A 21,124-nucleotide genomic window follows, 5' to 3' on the forward strand; every position below is an offset into this window, starting at 1 on the left:
GTGGGGCTCAATCCCAGGATCATGACCTGAGCCAAAGGCAGACAGATGTTTAACCAACTGAGCCACCCAGGCGCCTCGCAAAGAGGGTTCTTATAAATGGTGAAGTAAGCAGTAGAATCAAAGAAAGAGACCGGACAATACAAGCATAGGTTAGAGTGACACAGTCATGAGCTACAGACTGTGAGCAGCCTCCAGAAGCTTGACTAGGTCATAGGTAATGAACAGGTCCTCTCCGAGAGTCTTGAGAAACAACACAGCCCCGCAGACCTATTTTAGACTTCCGATTCCCCAGAAATTTGTGTTGTTTTAAGCCACTAATCCATCCCAATTTGTTACAGCAGCAAAAAGAAACTAATACAAAAATCTGGAGGAGGCAGAGTTGAACTAGAGAGAACATGCCTCCTCTAACAGAGAACACAAGTCCCAGTTTTGCCAGGTTCCCCAATTTGTTAGGACCCATGGAAAATCTGTTGGCATACAGTTAGCAACTAGTAACACAGTGTGGGGCAAAGTATGACCTTGACATGGTCTTTTTTTGGGGGGGCAGGGGGGTATGGGATATATCCAATCATGCAACATAGCTACACAAAACATGGATAAACCAAGTGACCATGTTTTCTGGCTCAGAGCTACATTCTAGACCCTGACCATATCAAAGCCTGCCCAAGCAGAATTCAGCTATTAAAAGAACCCCTCTAGAGAGTGTTCACCCATGAGTTGGAGGGGAGAGGTAGAAACAGGGAGAGAACTCTTCAGCAGCCCAATGCGGGGCTCAGTCTCAGGACCCGGAGGTCATGATGGGAGCTAAAATCAAAAGTCAGACACTTAACCAACTGAGGTAACCACCCGGGCACCCCAGAATCCCTCTGTTTCTGACCAGAATCCACAACGCAAAAGTGTGGTCCATTCTCTGCTCACAAGTCATTCAGAAGCTGAAATTCAGAGTGTTAGCTTCTTCTTACATTCTAGATAATCAGTGGGGCCTATCTGCTCTATGGAGTCATTCTGGAAAATAAAATTACTTTAGAGAAACAACTTGGTCTTCGCAGATGAAAGGAGTTATTAAAGGGAGCAATGTTTAGACTATTACTGAACTATGGCCAGCTACATGGTAATAACCTAAAAACGAAGATAAAAAGAAACAAAATGCCAAATGATTTTGCCTCATAGTAATCTTTCTGTTAATTCTACTTTGGTAGAAGGGGGGGAGGGGAATGGAGCTAATCACATTCAAAGAGACAAGTGGCCTCTTAATATTCAGACAATCAGCCAAAAGTATTTGAGCGAAGGCTTTCCAAAACACTAAACAAAAAAGGTAAAAAGTGTAAAAGAAATGTAAAGGAGGGCTTTTGTACAGAGCAATATATAATGTCACTGGGAAGACAAGGCTAACAGAGAGTAATTAATAGTGCCCTGAAGAATGATGCCAATAGGTCTGTAAGTCCATACAAGAGGTACTCAAGAAAGGGAGGGACAGGCAGACATTTGAAGGGAGTGAGAAAAGCTTCATTCTGAACTGTCAGAGAAGAGGTAAGATGCATGTATAAAAAGGGTTAAGATATCCCACTCCACATAAATGGGTTTGGTGACTTCTCTCAACCTAGAATCTTACATTTTTCATTGAAGCTGAAAATATAATAAAAATCTGCACCCATGGTAGCCTTCTGTTATAAGATAAACATATAATAAATGTAAGAGCTCTGCAGGATTGGAGAAAAGATAACTCATATTTCTATTTCATGGGAGCTTGTTATTATTAGAAGCAGAAATTTCCCCCACCATCTCCATCCCATAATTCTCTACTTTGTTACACGTTTGTACAAATAAATGCAGAGGATATGCACATACATACACAAGCACGCAAGTCTCTGGTGCCTCCAATTATATCATAAAATACCAAAGTAGAAGTCTCAAACTCTTGTAACCCAGTAGAAAGCTGCTCTGATTTATAACCTGAACTTATTTTTCTTAAAACATGGTTCTGAGTTATTTTATCAGAACTGACTTCAAGTGTTTGCAAAAATTACTCCTTTCATCTGAGAAGCAACAATAAACTAAGTGGCTTGGAAAATATAGTAAATATGCATGTAGAGATGGTTTCTCCTGGCCTATAGGTAGTTGACTTTATATATAGTCAGTCTCTGGTTTATATTTTTAAATAGATAACTGTTGAGTATTTGTTCAGTTTGGTTCTAAGGGTCATATACTGTGCTTTTAAAAACTACTGGGGTATTTTCTTACATTCCTTTCTAAGCAAGAAAACAAACTTCCTATTAAATGATGTACCTTTAAAAATCAATATAAATTTCTACCAAGTATTCTGGGTCAAGACTGTAAAAAAAAAAAAAAAAAAAAAGCTTCTGGGCGCTTACCACATAATATCTATAACTCTAAGTTGTTTGTTTGTTTTTCATTTAATCATGAGAGGCAGAGAGAGAGAGAGAGAGGCAGAGACACAGGCAGAGGGAGAAGCAGGCTCCATGCAGGGAGCCCGACGAGGGACTCGATCCCAGGTCTCTAGGATCAGGCTCTGGGCTGAAGGCGGCATCAAACTGCTAAGCCACCGGGGCTGCCCTATAACTCTGAGTTATACTCTGGGTATTTATTGCTAAAAGTAGCTGAATCAACCCACTGCTTATAGCTCAGTATTCACTGAAAAAGCAAGATATGCCTAAATATAAGTAACAGTTGAAGGACCTACATGGACTTTCAGAACATGAATTACATGTTCAAGTGTATTAAAATGACTAACATGAAGGAAAAAAATAAGAAGTGGGGGTTTTAAGGCACTCTGAAAGAACTCAATTTGAGTACTTTAAAGCCCCTGAACAACTTTATGAACTCACTCATTTGGCCATATCCTTTCGGCTAGGCTACTTTCCTGCCAGATATTAAAACACTGCTTCTTTGTGACCAAAGACATTGTGGGGCATTGTTTGCTTTCTAGTTACAGGTCATTCCGAGAACCTGCATTTTGAGCAAATTGCTGTCTGGAGAGTGGAGGTTTACACAGTTCTGTGTATCCACCTCAAGGTGGATCTAAATCAGTCCCATCCTTAGTGAAGTATTGAGGGTAAAACGGACACAAACTATTGCACACCAAAGTGGAATGTCATGAATTAAGATGACCCTGGGAACAAAGCTTTCTGTTCCAGATACAAGCTTCCAGTTATGGAATGAATAAGTCATGGGGATGAAAGGTAGAGCATAGGGAATATAGTCAGTGACACTGTAATAGCTCTGTATGGTGACAGATGGTGACTACACTTGTGGTGAGCACAGCATAATGTACACAGAAGTTGAATCATTATGTTGTAAACTTGAAACTAACATACTATTGTGTCAGCTATATTCAAATTTAAAATAAAAACACATCTAGATTTTTTTTAAAGTGTGAATCAATGTATATTCACCTCATAATTTCGCCTGGTATATATTCTCAAGTAAAATCTTCACAGCAAATAGCTGGCCACAGAAATGACGTGTGTTGGCCTAAAGAACCTCTTAGAATATGGTTATCTCCAGATCTCCACGTCTCAAAGTATATGATCTCACCCATCATCTTGTAAAATGTTAGAAGAATCAACCAAGTCATTGGCAAGCAACCCGTGCCAAAAGGCAGATATTCTGAGTTACTGTTAAAAGTTTAATTTTTGTCAGAACTAAGAACACCATAAACAAATTAGATGTTAGCTTGTTAGAAAGTGTTGTACAGGGATGCCTGGATGGCTCAGTGATTGAGCATCTGCCTTCAGCTCAGGTCATGACCCCAGAGTCCTGCATTGTGCTCCCCACAGGGAGCCTGCTTCTCCCTCTGCCTGTGTCTCTGCCTCTGTGTCTCTGCCTCTCTCTGTGTCTCTCATGAATAAATAAAATCTTGAAAAAAAAGGAAAAAATGTTGTACAATCTGTGTACTTCAGAGTATGGAGAATATCTTGTATGAATAAAATTGATCCAGTTAATCTGATAAAACAAACGGATCAGAAATCACTCATTTGTGATCAAGGAGTTCTTTTGAAGGGGAAGATCCACAAAAGCACATAAAAGCTAAGAAGAGGCCATGAGGAAACCTTCTCAGATGACAGGAATGTTCTATATCTTGCCAGGGACTGATTTACACAGGGCTATCCATTTGCCAAAGCTCAACTTACATATAACTAAGTATGTGTATGGCTCATTATATAAATTTTATATTAAAAAAATACTGAACTCTAGTTAAAACAAGCCTGTGTAAATATGCAAACTTATGCTTTTGGTTTATTTTTAAATGCATCAAAAATAAGATAGGAAAGAGAAAGGTGGATGGAAATGTGAGGATCTAAAGTATTAAGGGTGGAATCTAGGTGGTGAATATAGCTGTACATTGTAAAACCCAAATTACCATTGAGATTTCCGTTAAGAACACTGAAGAAAATATAATGGAAAGGAATCACTGAAGAATACAAAGTAGCACACTACCACCCCCACTGCCCACTTTCTTCAAGAGTTTACAAGGTATCTAGGACACAGGAAGAATATTTAAGTTGAAACTTCAAAGCACAAATCTAACAAGCTGAGATATGGAAGGTGTTTTTCAAAACACACACACACACACACACACACACACACGGCACCTGGGTCTCTCAGTCGGTGGAATGTGCAAGTCTTGATCCCAGATTGTGAGTTCGCACCCCATTAGGCATCGGGATTAGTTAAAAAATTTTAAAAATAATTAAAAAAATAAAATCAGTGAGCCAAAGTAGGGCAGGAGATGCTGTCAGAAGACTGTGGTGCAAACACCAGTCCAACCCAACGCAATAAAAGACTCCGGACAGGTGGGAAGTGACAGCTGACAAAGGAACAGATGAGGCCTTGGTGGCAGTGGCAAAGCAGAAGGAGATTTGCACTGGAGAGGCAAGTGGCAGGGCTGCCCGAGACAGGGAGTCTCAGGAGAAAAGGGCTATGGCAGCTCGTCAGAGGTTACAATGTCAATGTCACACATTCCTTCCAGAGAAAACAGCAGGTCCCACATCATCAGTTACATCATCTGTGAAGGGGCCAATGTCTACAAATAGTCAATCCACCTCAATCACATTGTTATTTGCTTTGCAAACTGATTGCTTGGTATGACTAGACAATGTCCATTAAGTTAAAAAAAAAAAAATCTACCTGAGCCAGTATTTGATACCGTGTAGCTCCTCACTGGACAAAGTGTGGTCCCTGAACTAGTACCAGCAGCCCCTGGGGGCTCATTAGAAATGCAGAAGCTCAGGCCTCATCCCACCCCTGCTGCATTAGAATAATTTACTGTTTAACTCAATCATAATTCATATTCACATCCAAGTATGAGAAGCAGAGAGTGATTTTACAATCTGCAGACCAAGCCTCAATAACTTAACTCTTCTCAAAAGCAGCTTTAACTTTAGACAGAGAGAGGAAAGTTGCAGACAAACAGGTGAGCAATAGTAAGCCCTGGACACCTGTCTCCCGTAAACACCTTTCCCCCCAACAACTGCTACCTCCTTGTACCACTTAAGCCTACCTTCCACCTATTCAGGAGAACTGCTCCCAAGCCTGAAGCCCCCCCAAAGTCAATCAAAATAAAACACGGTTGAGCTGGTTTTGAACATGTGGGAAAGTTTCATCTTCTTCAGCAGGTCTAGAAATATTCTGTGTAACTTTGGTGAGTGGATCACTTTGCATGTAATCGCTGCTTAATACAAAAAGCATATAAAATATTTTCTCCAACAGGTAACTAACGAAAGAGTTCTCCGCCACTGTCTTGTTTAAACCGTGAGCTGTAAGAGTTCAATCCCCTTAAAAATAGTCACAGAATGTCACAATTTATTCATGTATACATCTGTCTAAACTGTTTATTTTAATGATTTTTTTGTTTACTTCTAGCATCATAACACAGACTTTCATGCTCAAGTATCTGTGGCTAGTCACAGTTCAGACAAAACTAAAAGTTTTACCTTTATTCATAATGACAGGTCTTTAAAGATACTAAAATTCCTGACAAAACAGAGTACACAAACATGAAATATTCTTCTAAAGCTATCTGAAGCCAGTTTTTTTGGTGTGTGTTAACTACAAGTTTCATATTCTAGCATCATTTGTCTATGAATACATGCATTCAGTTTTTAAAAAGACCACCACCAAACGCACAAACCAAAACCTAAATTATTAATTTCCATTCATTATTTCAGGAAATAATTTTATATACTGTCTCATTAACTTTCTAAGACCATGAGTAAGTACAATTCCATAAGTAAAAGTAGATTTTCATGCACTTTTAGGAAAAGACTTTTAAAAATAATCACTTTGCCTATCTTAATACAGTTGAACCAAAAAAAGTGGCAATCAAAACATCATATTGAAAGAGGTCCTATAATTTTATTGCTAATTACAAAAAATGAAAATGAATGGATTTTGTAACAATTTATGCGTGTGGGAAAAAATGTTTAACACTGTGTGTATTGCATCATATTGAGGTATTCACAAAAAATATTTAAGAGACTTCTTACATTTTTTGCTAGACCTTATTTTTAAGTTCATAACAAAATTGGATAAACAGCACAGATTTCTCATATGCCCCCTACCTCCACATATGTCATTTTAAAAACAAATTTGCAAAATGCTAAGTGCCACACACACACAAATCCTACCAGCCAATAAAATCATGTGATAAATGCCTTACTGAAAAATCTATTTGAGTTATAGTGAGGTTTAGGGACATTTTAAAAGACATTAAATCTGTATCTAATGCCAGAATCACCACAAAACAGTGTCTAATTTACTCTGCCTTAATTTTGTCTTGAGTTTCTCCCTTATTAGAAAATCTTTTTTAAAAAATCAATAATGGATAAATCAAACAACCTTCATAAAAAAATTTGAGTGGTCAAAGAAACTTAAAGCAGAAGTATTTTCTTTTCTACCACTACCCCTCCAGGAAGCACACAAGTAAAACTGTGACAGCCCTCCTCCAAGCTATAAAACAAAAAACCAAACTTACCAAAACTAATCCCCTTCGTAAATCTTAACTGCCACTCATAAAGTTGAAAGTATGTTCTCTTACCTGAAAAGGAGTGAGTAGGATTTAAACCTCACCCCGTCAGAAATAGACTCTTGAGACCATGCCCTGATGCAGGCTCAGAACTGCAGGGGCACCCACAGTTCTTGGATAAACTCACTCTTTCAGAAGGGGAGGAGGGGGCAAGAGATGGGATGAGCAAGCTCACGCAGCCAGCAAATGTAACAAGACTGGTCCTTTAGGCAGAGCCCCACCCCTTGGCCACAAAGGGAGAGGTTGGGCCAACAGTGCCCACAGCCACAACAAAATATCCAGACAGAGCAGCCGACAGAGACTCTTTTCACCATTCTAAGCAGAACAATAAATACAAGCAAATGCTTTTTATAGGCGTCTTGCCGAGTAACTGCCCAGAAATGAGTAAGAGGTCCTGCACACAAGTATCACTGGATCAGAGGTTGGGGTTTATCAACAGGAAGAATAAAATTTGAAACCTACACCTGGGGATCCCTGGGTGGCGCAGTGGTTTAGCGCCTGCCTTTGGCCCAGGGCGGATCCTGGAGACCCGGGATCGAATCCCACGTCAGGCTCCCGGTGCATGGAACCTGCTTCTCCCTCTGCCTGTGTCTCTGCCTCTCTCTCTCTCTCTCTGTGACTATCATAAATAAATAAAAATTAAAAAAAAAAATGAAACCTACACCTGAGCTCTTCCTTAAAACAAAGGCCACAAAAAATTCAAGATATACACGTAAAGGAAAGCCAAACAGAATGTCCACAATTTAGGAAATGTAATAACTTCTGTGCTGTTGAGAATCTTTGTTTCCACTTCCCCTTCTGGCTACCACTTTTGCCTATTTACCTCCTTTATAATCCCTTCAGGGTTCAAGAAAGGAAATAAAACTTTTTAAACTTTCAAGTTACCAGTAATGGTGATATAAATAAAAATATTTAAAGTTAGATCCGGGGATTATCTCCCTTGCACAGATAGTGAAATAGACTTTTGTTCTCTAAATAGATCAAGAGGATTTTAACTCTACATCAAATTAAGACACTAACACATACTTACACATATGTGATTTACCCATCCATGAGTGGCAGTAAAAAAAAAAAAAATTATAAAAAAAAACAGCTTTTGCCAAAATGTGCCAGAGAACTAAGATGTTTCACAAAACAAGGCTCCAGGGTTAAGTTTCAGGATGGTCAACCTACATAAACGTCACCAGAATCCTTACACTGCAGTATTTTTCTGAGGTTTTATTATGTTCATATTCAATCTATTATAATTTTGTGCATTGTTTCCCAAACTTATTTAATCATGAAATCCTTTGAGAGCCATTCAGAGAGAACTGTATCTCATGAGACAAATTTGGGAAATGCTAATAACTAGATTCCACTTGCCAAGCTTTAAGCAACAAACCTGACATTATGATTAGTTTCCAAAGCACTTAGAAAAGTCACTCAATTATTAGGCTTCCCATCTAGCTTAACTTGAACTATAGCTCTGAAATTACAATGGGATCCATTTATAGATTATTCAATGGTAATGGTAAGGCTAAGCCTGCTTTCTAAATGAAAGTATGTGGAATGGAAGCACACTATCCGTGTATTTAAGAGATATCTATATTCTTTGAATTATGAAGGAAAAAGGAGGCAGAGAATTATGTCTATCCTCAAGAGGCCGGACATTTTGCTTTGTACCTTGTAGTCATGATAGTAAGCATGCAGGTGCACTGTAGTTACCTGCCTGCCCTCAAAAGTTCAATGTCAGACCTCAGAGTCTGTGTGAATATAGCTTACAGAGAGCACCCTCCCAAAACCCTGACACAAAGCCAGGAGTAACCATTAAAAACACCACCCAAATGCAATACCAACATATGAACTCCAAAGCTCTGGGCAAATGCAAACATAGATCATGCAATTATGGTATCTCAAGATGTTCTTTCAGCCACTATTTACTGTAGCAAAAAAACAGGGAGATAACAGTAAACACCGTTTACCATGAAGAACACCCAACTGTCTCATTATAATAAATGGATATAGGCTGAAATGTCCTAACAATTATGAAAGTAACACAGATTTTAAAAGTTCAGACCATGGGGATCCCTGGGTGGCTCAGCGGTTTAGTGCCTGCCTTCGGCCCAGGGCAGGATCCTAGAGACCCGGGGTTGAGTCCCGCATCAGGCTCCCTGCATGGAGCCTGCTTCTCCCTCTGCCTGTGTCTCTGCCTCTCTCTCTCTGTGTCTCTCTCATGAATAAATAAAATCTTTAAAAAAAAAAAAAAGTTCAGCCCACAGAAAGCATAAAATTAAAAGTAAAAACTCCCTCTACCTTTTATATTAATTACAACTGCTGAGTTTTACTGTATATTTGCCTGTGATCACTTTTAGATGACTCATATTCAAGATACAGTTTCCTTCTAATGAGTGAGTTTATCCCATCTAAATTATGGCTTCTAACAACCAGGTGATCTGAACTCTATTATTTCATTTTGTTAAGCTTCCTAGTTTGATATTTTCTTTTGCTGTTTTTTTGCAGCAGTTTAAATATGAAACGAAGCCAAACAATTAGGTTTACAGAATGTAATGAAAAGGTTATAAATCTTCTCACCAAACAACACACACACACACACACACACACACACACACAAATAGTAACTATGAGAGGTGATGAAGGTGTTAACGGCCATTATTATGGTAGTTGTTGCGCAATACGTATCTAGATCATCATAGGGACCTTAAACTTACACAATGGTATACGTCAATTATGACTCAATAAAATGGAAAATAAATACAGCCCTACTAAATAAATATAGCCATAAAAAACTGTGGATAGATATATGAAATGTATAGGAGGATCGCTATAGCCTAATTTCAATAACTTCCAACACCTTTAACCTCTCCATATTCCCCTTTTATGTTCAACTGACCAGTGTAGTAACAAAAACATACAAGAGGGGGAAAATGGTGTACACTTTGAATATAGGTGTGTACACTTTAAACTTATGTGTCCCGTAGATCTCAATAAAGCTGAAAATAAATCCATATAAGGTAGAGTAACTATATAAAAAGAAAATCATAATTCTTAATATAAAAATAGCAAATAATATCATTAAGATATTGGATGAAAAGAGGAGAACAAGTAGGACTGCTTCCTTAAATGTTCATACTTAGGAGTCAACAGGTACTGTGTAAGGGTAGTAAGTCAATGAGCATAGGACTTTGTTATTATTCTAAACTATAATAATTACACAAAAAAGGAAAAGACACAATGCTATACACTTACATTATAGAAAGAAAAAGAACCCCAAAACAAAATAAAAGACAGAGGAAACTGCTTAGCCCAAGACACAAAATCTCAAAGTCAAAGACTGTCTGGGGTGACCCACCTTCAACCTCTCGTTCCTCTGCCTGGCTTCACAGAGCCTCTGCCAGCTGGGGCTCTAGGCGAGCGATGCTTGGAGATAACAGTAAACACCGTTGGATTTGCTCCAACCATCACCAAATTTGCAGACTTGCTTCCAAACCTTAACATTTGGGGGCTAGCCCCTTCCTACTTTCAGCAAAGATTTCCCCCCTACTTTTCCGTACAGGGTTTCATCCCCACAGTTCCAGTTAAAGAGAATGGAAACTTTCACTCCACTTCCTTTAACAGAAACCCCTGCCTCCCAACATGCTCCAAGTTTCTAATTACTTTCTCTCCTCTTCAGTTTTTCTGCCTCTGGCTGCCTCCCACCAAGTACCTCTTCCCTTTCTAATTCCTTGATGCTAAAAATCAGTGGTGTGCTGAGCCAGGATGCACTGCCAGCAGGACACAACCATGGGTCTCTCTTCCCAGGTCCCATCTGGTATAGGCACCTCCCTCCCCTCAGCCCCCACCCCAGGAGGCCCAGTCCCCAAACAGCACAAACTAAATCTTCTCCCCCTTCCCCTCCTCAGAGCCAGGGGTTAAGTGTTGACCAGCACACTACGAGAAAGGCCTGCCAATTTAAGAAACAGTTTTTTTTTTTTTTTTTTTTTTTTTTTTTAAGAACTGTATATAAAGGAAGAACTGTATTAATTAGAACAAGACAAGGTTTCTATTCGGGCTCTTCTTAATTAGTTGATAAAGACAGCTTTACCTGTTTGACATGGCCAGATAAGCTGCCTAAACAAGACAGAACGGTGTTGCTATAATACTATAAAACCAGTGAACATGAATAAAGGCTGTGCTTCCAGAGTAAATGGCATCCTTTCCTTTCCAATTCCCTTTAGTATACTTATACAGCATCTTTCCCCGTAGTAGCTCTAAGCTGTACATGAAGGCTATTTTTTTTTTTTTTGACTCTTAGTACCAAGGAATTTAAGGAAGTATCAGCATATTCATTTTCTAAGACGTGATAAACAAGAAAACTTTCAGGTTCTGGCGGATCTGCCTCTTTCCTTTCTCCTTCCTCTCCCTCAAATCCCAAAAACACACAAAAATCATGCTTTTTACTTCTTTTCCCCAAAAGTCTTGATTAAAAGGACTAAGCTTTTTCATAGTGCCCTTGATCCTTTTGGCCTTGCTAAAGATTGAATTTAAAGCCAATACCTCAGTATACTCAAGGTAAAGTCAACTCCTTGTTCCAGGGAACAAAGGACAAATTAGCAAACCTGATTATTTTAAAGCAGGGTAAGGACATTCTAACAAACACTGCCCATTTAGTCTGGCTAGATCAACAGCCTAGTGAATCATGAAACAAACAAAAAAAAAAAAAAAAAAAGAGAGAGAGACAAAAGTAAAATACTCTTTGAGAAAATAAACTGTCATATGAACTTATATACTCACCCTATTCCTCTAATTCTTCATTCAACAGCTTTCATTGTATCACTATAAATGTACTCTATCAAGATTATCAGTATTACTGAATATTACTGGTAAGAAGTAGAATAGTTATGTTTAAAGTTAGGACATTCCACAAACAAAAACACTTCTTAAGTTCATTTGTCTATATATCTTATCCTACTCCAAGAAAAAAAAAAAAAAAAGCACTGCCAGATATTATTCAAGAAAGAGAACTTAATTTTTGTCTATTTAGAGCCAATAAAAAACAATTAATTTCACGGACTATAACTTGTGAACCAGACCTCTCTACCATCATGGACCTGATGTTGGTAACTAAACAGCTCCTGGACTTTAAGGTAAGCTGGATAGCATGAAATGGTAGGTAAGAGTATCAGGCTAGAACTGGATACACCTGGGTTGGCATCAGAGCTCTTTGATTTTGGACACATTACTTAGCCTCCCTATAACTCTACTTTCCCCATCTCTAAAATAGGAAAAAAAAAATACCCACCTCACAAGATCACTGGCAATTTTAAAATGAGAAAATCTACATTAAACACGTAGCATATCATCTGGTACATACATAGGAAGCACTAACTACATTGGGATAATAACTCATCACTGTCACTATCTAGTATTACTGCTTTTGCACAGTATGCCAACCTCTCAGCTGCCTCAAATATACAATGGTTTAGACCAGAACTTCTCAAACTTTCACAGGCACACAAAGCACCCTGGGATTCTCTTAAAAATGCAGACTGTGATTCAGAAGGTTTACCGCGGGGCCTGAGACTCTATAGTTCTAGCCAGCTCCCAGGTGATCCGATGGCGCTGGTCCAAGGACCACACTTTGAGTATTTAGGATTTGAACCACCTGAATATTCCCAACCACCACTTACCTACTTTACACAAACACACATACCCAGGCATAGCTGGCTAAAATGCAAAACACTGAATCCATAATCCAATATCACCTTCCCTGCAAAAATAGAACTTTTTAAAAATGGGAAAAGCTATGAACCACTCAGGATAATTGCTAAATATAGAATACAATTATAAGAAAGGCAAGGGATGCTTAACCCGGGGGAAGAACACGGGTTTTTGAACCAGGCCTGGGTCCAAGCTCTAGATGCACTGCACATACTAGCTGTTAACATGGCTTTGGATTAATTACAGAACTCCTTATAAACTTCAATTTCCTTATCTGTAAAATGGGGATAATAGTATCTATAAAATATAAGACCTCTCAAATTAACAGTTGTCTCAAAAATAATTACTATTTAAGTATATCCCATGGCCTGACATATAGTAGTTGCTAAGAATATGTCAACTGCCTTTCTGCTTCCAAAATCACTTTTAATTACTTGCTAATATAACTCTGGCTTCCTTTCTTTCACTCAACTTGGGCCTTTTCCCCCTCTAGAAAACTATCTGAAGACCTGCCACTACTAAAAGTCTTTTTCATGCTATTTCAAGCTGCCAGCATTATAATTTCCCAAGAGAAAGAACCTTATTTCCTAGTATGTTCTACTAATCCTCAAGACCTAGTATGGAAGAAACCTATCTGTTTTCCACATGGCTTCTCTCTATTCTAAATCCTCACAGGCTCTTTTCTCTTGCACAGGCACAAAAGAGAAGTCCTGGCCATCTTTTTCTCTGTCCCTATAACTTTCTTTTTCAATCAGGGAAACTTATTGTGGAAACCAGCCACTCACTTCAAGGTAACTCTCTGTATTCTCTTTTAGTTCCAAAACCAGAAATTGATTCTTCTTCTTAAGCTATGAAACACACACATACACACACACACACACAACTCACACCCTCCCCCCTGTGGTTTTGCTGTGGTTTCCTGTCACCAAGTAAAAATGATATGATGCCAAAACCATCAGTTCCCAGTTTCACTCACTGATTCGTCACATTTACTGAGTGCCTGACATGTGCCTCCTGCTATGTCCCATGCCAAGTATATACCGATGTGTAAGAGACATGACCCAGGCCCTTGAAGATTTAACTATCCTGACCTTCACTAATCTTATTCCTAAAACAAGGCCACACTTCCAGAACCCAGGGCAGAGTAGGACAACTACAGTCTGCATCTAAATAAACCTCAGCAAAACTGTTAGAGATCAGCTCTGGTCAAAATCTATTAATGAAATGCATCAGGGCACCACCAGAAGAAATCTACAAATAAAAGCGGTCTCTACTAGACTACTAAACAGTGGCCAATCCTGCCCACCACATGGTCTTGGCTGGAATGGAGTGGTGGCACTTTGGAGACACAAATCCCACAGCAATGTTACTGTGAAAAGATGTTCCCACAATCCGCTCACCTCTTCTCTCTGACCTTGAGCACCTAAAGAGGCTAAAATCTATCAGAAGCTTTCCAAAATTCACTGGCACACCAAACACAAACATTTCACCAGCCACATAAGCCATGTTTAGTATCTTGATGCCTATTTGTGGCTATAATACTTAATATTTATAATATTTTAAAATAGGGAGTGCCTGGGTGGCTCAGTCTGTTAAATGTCCAACTCTTGGTTTTGGCTCAGGTCATGGTCTCAGGATCATGAAACTGAGCCCCACATCAGGGTCCGTGCCTCAGCTTGGAATCTGCTTGAGATTCTCTCCCTCACTACTCCCCCACTTACCTATCAAATAAATAAAATAAAATCTTTTAAAAAATAAAAATAAGATAAAATAGAAAACAGGGGTGCTGGGCAAGAGGAAATCAATTTTTCCCCATCTTCAAGTCTGTTAACACTTTTGTCAAGCTGAGCTCTATCCATTACAAGGCTCATGGTATACAGAAGAGGCATGCTAATAGAATCATCTTGATTAAGAATTCATGTAATGTAAAGAGCATCAGAAAAATGTAATCAAAATATATGGAAATTATGTGATCAGATCATCAGCAAAAACTTCAGATGCAGATTAATTTATTGTTCACATTGATGAATCTAATTGTGTCTATGAATTGCTTTTACAGAGGCCTGTGAACAAAAGGAAGCTCCCTCTTCATTATATGAAAACACACTAAGCCTCCTCATTTATGTTAAACTGGGAGATGAAAAGATAGCTTTTACTTTTCTAACCACCATCAAATATAATAATCCTGTAATAATCATGGAGAGTACATGTACAAAGGGACCGTCTTCCTGGTAACAGACAAGGGAGCATTATTCCCAAAGATCTTCCAACAGATATTTGAAAGAGGCCCAGGGGTACCTGGGTGGCTCAGTGTTTCAGCATCTACCTTTGGTTCAGGTCATGATCCTGGGGTTCTGGGATCGATTCCCGCATCAGGCTACTTACAGGGAGCCTGCTTCTCCCTCTGCCTATGTTTCTGCCTCTCTATGTCTCGCTTATTCTCATGAATAAATAAATAAAATATTTTTTTAAAAATGAAAGAGGCCCAAAGCTCTCTGATATTTCGAGCCAACAGGTATGTCAAGGATGAAGCAAGGCTCAATTTAGGGCCATTTTCTAAGTAGCCTGGTTTAAAATCCAGGGGTAACTACACCTTCTACTACAGATAACAACTTAGGTAAAAAGTATCCATTGGCCTTTCTACAAAGCAATCTTCATGAAACACCTTCTAGGAGCCAGATGAATACTTCAGGGTTAATAATCCAGACAATAGCTTTACTTGGATTAGCTGAACTAATACAGCCTGAATTCACTTCAACATTCCTCTGCTTCACATTCCCCAAGTTAATTCTGAAGATGGTACATCTTCATGTTTTAACTTTTTAAACTCAGCTTTATGTCCAATGTGGGGCTTGAATTCAGGACCCTAAGATCAAGAGTCACATGCTGTACTGACTAAGCCAGCCAGGCACCCCAACATCTTCATCTTTTAGCTAAGTGTTCCAGAGTATAGGAGCTGGCCAATGGCAAACTGCAAGATAATTTTAGGGGATATGCAGATTGAGCCTGGAATGACACAGAACCTCCCAGCAGGAAAGGTAGATACCTATCCCTTCCTTTCTTTCTCTCTTTCTCAATGAAGTGAGCTCTAGCCCCCCATCCATCTGATCTCTCTCTCTCTCTCTCTCTATCTCTGAATAAAGCCAGGCAGGCCTCTGACTCAGGGGTTTTGGCAGGCATTGGCATGTACTTAGGATTGAACGACACTATTTGGTTTTCATTTTTTAACTTTTATTGGATACTTCTACTATTCGTGGCACATCATAGTTTTCCATTTAAGGTAGTAATCTACTGTTTTCTTTTTAAATATACTTATCTGTGGCCAAAAAAAGTGAAAATTATGCAATAATAGAGGTGGAATACAATCATGGCACAAGACATGAATGACTGATCCGTGGGAAACACTGCAGAGTATAGATTAAAATGGTCTGAGTTTTTTTTTTTAAAGGTTTTATTTATTTATTCATGATAGACATAGAGAGAGAGAGAGAGAGAGGCAGAGACACAGGCAGAGGGAGAAGCAGGCTCCATGCAGGGAGCCTGACGTGGGACTCGATCCCGGGACTCCAGGATTGTGCCCTGGACCAAAGGCAGGCGCCAAACCGCTGAGCCACCCAGGGATCCGCAAGATGGTCTGAGTTTGAATAGAAGCTTCACAACTAATTTTGCTGTGTGACTTTAGGCGAGTTACTTAAGATCTCTGTGCCTTGGTTTCCTCATTTGTAAAAGAGAGGTAATAATAGTAGCTACTTCTGAGGGTTATCATGAGGACAAAGGGGTTATTACTGGTAAAGCACTAAATTGTTACCTAGCATAAAGTAAGAATTCCGTATAAATTAGCTATTACAATATTTTATAAATATATCTAAGTAAGTAGTGATATATTCAAACTTGATCCTCTGGTCTGTGAATTACAAAGAGACTTCTTCATGGTCTCCTGTATAGGGGGGGAGAAAAGCCTCATCTGTTTTGTTTTATTTCAATTAAGAACACAGCCAACTGAAGTGTTTTTTGTTGTTTTTTTGTTTTGTTTTGTTTTGTTTTTGTTTTTTAAGATTTTATTTATTGGGCAGCCCTGGTGGCTCAGTGGTTTAGCACCGCCTTCAGCCTGGGGTGTGATCCTGGAGACCCAGGATCGAGTCCCACGTCGGGCTCCCTGCATGGAGCCTGCTTCTCTCTCCGCCTGTGTCTCTGCCTCTCTCTCTCTGTCTTTATGAATAAATAATTTTTTTAAGATTTTATTTATTTATTCATGAGAGGCACACAGAGAAAGAAACAGAGAAGCAGAGACACAGGCGGAGAGAGAAGCAGGCTCCATGCAGGGAGCCCGACGCACAGGCGGAGAGAGAAGCAGGCTCCATGCAGGGAGCCCGACGTGGGACTCGATCCCGGGTCTCTGGGATCACGCCCCAGGCCGAAGGTGGCACTAAACCGCTGAGCCACCTGGGCTGCCCCTGAAGAGTGTTTTAAACCCATGTGATCCTCTGGAAGGCAGAAAATCAAGTGCACTACCTTGAATTCTATTATAATTTCCTCTCTACTTAAAAAAAAAAAAATCCCAGTATTTTAATTACTAAGAGTTTAAAATGAGGCTACCATTCCTTATCCATATGACACCAACTAAAATGTATTTACAACCAGGCATGTAGTTCCTTCAACATTTTAACACTCTGCCAGATTCATGTAGCATCTCAAAAATTGCTGTTTTCTTGATACTGCTCTAGTAAATGACTTTTTGTTTAAATTGTGGCCACCTTACATGCAATGTATTTTAACAATCTGCTTGAATGTTGCTATGGTCTGAATGTTTGTACCCCCTCAATACTCATAAAATCCTAACCCCCAAAGATGATGAGATTAGGAGGTGGGGACTTCAGCAAGTGCTTAGGTCATGAGGCCAGAGCCCCCATGGATGCAATTAGTGTTCTTATCAAAGAGGCTCCAGAGAGCTCTCTAGCCCCTTCAATCCTGGGAGGGCATAAGCAGATGTCTGAGATCCAGAAGAGGGCCCTCACTCCACCATGCAGGCTTCCAACCTCCAGAACTGTGAGAAGTAAACGTTTGCTGTTTCTAACGCACGCTTATGGCTTATAACCCATAAGTCTGTGCTGTTTTGTTATAGCCCAAATAGATAAAGACAAAAAAGCAAGCAGGCATCACTTATTTCTCTTTCCCTTCTTATGATTTTCTCTCTACTTGGGTCCAGGGGGATCCCACCCTTTTGTTCATCTAGTTTAGTGGGACCACCTTGAGTGAATCATAGAATGTACAGGGGGGATCACTCTGTATCAATGTCATATACGTTCTTTGCCCCACTCCAGTACAATGGGCTTTTTTTTTTTAAAGATTTTATTTATTCATGAGAGACACACAGAGAGAGGCAGAGACATAGGCAGAGGGAGAACCCAATCCCAGCGCCCTGGGATCACGACCTGAGCCAAAGGCAGATGCTCAACCAGTGAGCCACCCAGATGTCCCTAATGTGCCCTTTGGATTGAAGTGAAGAAGAGAAGAGAATACTGCTCGGTGATCCTGGATTAGTGATCCACATGGTTCAGCCAAGCTCCTAAAGGCGAATTCACTCTCTGTGTCTAATAGGGCTTCCTGAACAATAAACTTTAATTGTCCCATCGAATCCCACAAATTATCATCTCTGCTAGAACCCAACTAGAAAAGAAGAAGAGACAACCCTGTATCTAATGTGGAGGAAAATGGTGAACAATGAAATTAATGATGATTGCAAATGTAACCTTCACGATGCACAGAGACCAGTAATCCCTCCAAGAACAGATAATACAATCTGATTGCTTCTGAATGTCAAATGTACCTGCAAGAAATAGCTATGTAAATTTCCAGGGCCGGCTCTGTACGGAGTCCAAAGCTAATTTTTAAAATCTCAGTCATTGTTCCCATCTCTCTCAATTCTGTCAAAATTAGACCTTTACTTCTTTCATTTTTTTAAATGACTAGGTACTCACACTTCCGAGGAAGTTCTTTAGCCTGACTTTGAGACAGGACCATGCGGCCAGGGACACTGGGGACAAACCTCAGGTCTGTGAGACTCTGGCGTGTTACTTAACCCTTTTGTGCCTTAGGTACACCACCTACGAATGGGATGAGAGCACTCTACCTCACAGGTTTGTTGAAAACTGTACCCAACACTGGGGCACCTGGGTGGCTCAGGGGTTGAGTGTCTGCCTTTTGCTCAGGTCGTGATCCCGGAGTCCTTGGATCAAAGCTCGCATTGGGCTTCCCACAGGGAGTCTGCTTCTCCCTCTGCCTATGTCTCTGCCTCTCTGTGTCTCTCATGAATAAATAAAATCTTTAAAAAAAGAAAGAAAGAAAACTGTACCCAATATATGGTTACTAGCATGTCAATGTTAGGTATAGGAGTCATGGTCATATGTGATCTTTACATGACTTCCTGAATGCCCTGATATGGGTATATGCCCATATCATATGCCCAGTTTAGGATGAGAAGATTGTGCATTTCAGAGGGCCATAACAAGTGCAATATTTCAGAGCTTTATCAGCCAAGATATAGCATCAGATCTTCTCCTTGCACTACCTAAAACAAACTGTAGATTAAAAACAAAAGTACCTGTGGGTAGGTGGCTGAAGGGGCACTGAAAACAAATACAGAAAGGTCTTCCTAACAAGTATCATAATTTTTTAAAGTGTTGATAATATATCCTGACATTCCACTGAACTCATGAATAGAACCCTTTTACAGACTAAGATAAGGGGAATTGACCAATAAACAGTCACCATTTATTAATAAGTTTGCTATGGGCTGTCTCAAACCACTCTCTCCTTACTTGTGACTTCTTTTTTATCCATATTGTTTTTACTAGTCTTGACGAAAATGAGGAAGAGCAAGTGGGCATGACTGAGTCATGGTCCATTAGACTACATTTATGTCACATTTTATACTCCCGGACAGTCTAGCTACAGAGCACACAGCAAATGGGAGTATACTACTGTTCCAAAGAACAGCAAGTGATGTCACAGAGCCCACCTACACAAAAGTCTGGGTGCTCAAATAAATGTGGTAAATGTTGCTCTAGCTCCTACATCCTGCTAAGATCTCACACAGGACATGGCACATGGTAGTTGATCAATATTTGAATGACATGGAGTTAGCATGCTTATCTGAACATTTTTCCTCTAGTAAGGGGGACCAGAGTGAAGCACATTCAGGAACTCTCTATTCTGATGAACATCAGCTCACTGAAGACTCTGCAGATTATTAGGATAACACACCAATGAAATTCACCTGTGCATGCTTAATTCTAACATGTCTAAAGTCGTGGCCAGGGCAGTAGTGTTACCATCCCGAATGTGGTAAAACTCCTGATGATTAGTCATTATCCATCCTCTGTTCCATTAGTAAGACAGACTCAAGTGTGCTCAACTGAAGATTACATGTTCAGGCTCTCTTGCAGCTAGGTGCGACTATGTGACCAAGTGCAGGCCAATAAAGCACAAACGCAAGTGCCATTTGAACTTCTCAACTGAGAAGGCTCCTTTCTTCTCACTAATTCCCTTTTGCTGCACATGTGGGCTGCAGACATGAGAACCCAAACTAAACTGGCCCTGAGTGACCTTGAAAAGGGAAGCCACAGGACTAGGACTGTGGGACAGAAAGATAGGAATCTGGGCTCCCGATCACAGCAGGAAACCATGGAGGGCCTAAATGAATTTCTCTGCCATGAATGTTCCATCTTAAGTCATTGCTGTTTTAAATTTTCCTGTTATAAATAGTCAAAACTAATCCTAACTGATACATCAAACAAATGGGGCTCCTTGGAACACATTTTTAGGAATCTCTGACCTTACAGCTTCCCAGACTTCTCAGTACTACTTACTCTGTTTTGAAAAATTATCTTTTAAAAAGAAAAGGAGGCACTGCTTTAATTTAGATATAAAAATATCGTGACGTAATTCACTATTCCCCAACAATGATGAACACCCACTTACCTAAAAGCCCACTTTCCTTGTGGGGCTTTAGTGGATTACACTAACCATTTCTCAATAAAGAGCAGAAAGCCAAATATTAGGAAGCGGAAACTGCCGGATGAATTCCATCCTTGCACGTGCACCTCCCTTACCACACCACTTAGCGAATGAAAACGTACCTGACTTCCCATCTTGACTCTTCCTTGTGGCCTCTCTTTAAACAGCCAATTATAAAGAAATTTATTTGTTTAGGCTTATTCCTCAGGGAAATCCAGAAATTAAATCACTTCGCCAACAAGGCCAGGAAAACAAATCATTTGTGTTGTGGCTGAGCCATAAGGCTCACATCATAAACACAAGCAGAGGCTGCACAGCTTTGCTCTCACAAAGCCATTTGGGAGAAGATTTTTATGGCAGCAGCTG

The 21,124-nt window shown here is 39.8% G+C and overlaps 1 protein-coding gene across 9 annotated transcripts in view; it reads right to left on the reverse strand.

Moving 5' to 3' along the window:
* Positions 1–21,124, reverse strand: part of PLCB4 (phospholipase C beta 4) — a 418,616-nt gene that overhangs the window by 306,920 nt on the left and 90,572 nt on the right. For 3 of the 9 annotated variants that reach the window (XM_072800089.1, XM_072800094.1, XM_072800093.1), the window contains exon 1: positions 7,058–7,235. The exons of 5 other annotated variants lie outside the window; for them this stretch is intronic. The gene's annotated coding sequence lies outside the window, so the exon portion shown is untranslated. Of the gene's footprint in view, positions 1–7,057; positions 7,237–21,124 lie in introns of those variants that run through there. One more of the 9 variants, XM_072800100.1, reaches the window with a different exon arrangement.

The sequence above is a fragment of the Canis lupus genome, chromosome 26 (genome assembly GCF_048164855.1).
Source record: "Canis lupus baileyi chromosome 26, mCanLup2.hap1, whole genome shotgun sequence".
NCBI classification, from domain to species: domain Eukaryota; kingdom Metazoa; phylum Chordata; class Mammalia; order Carnivora; family Canidae; genus Canis; species Canis lupus.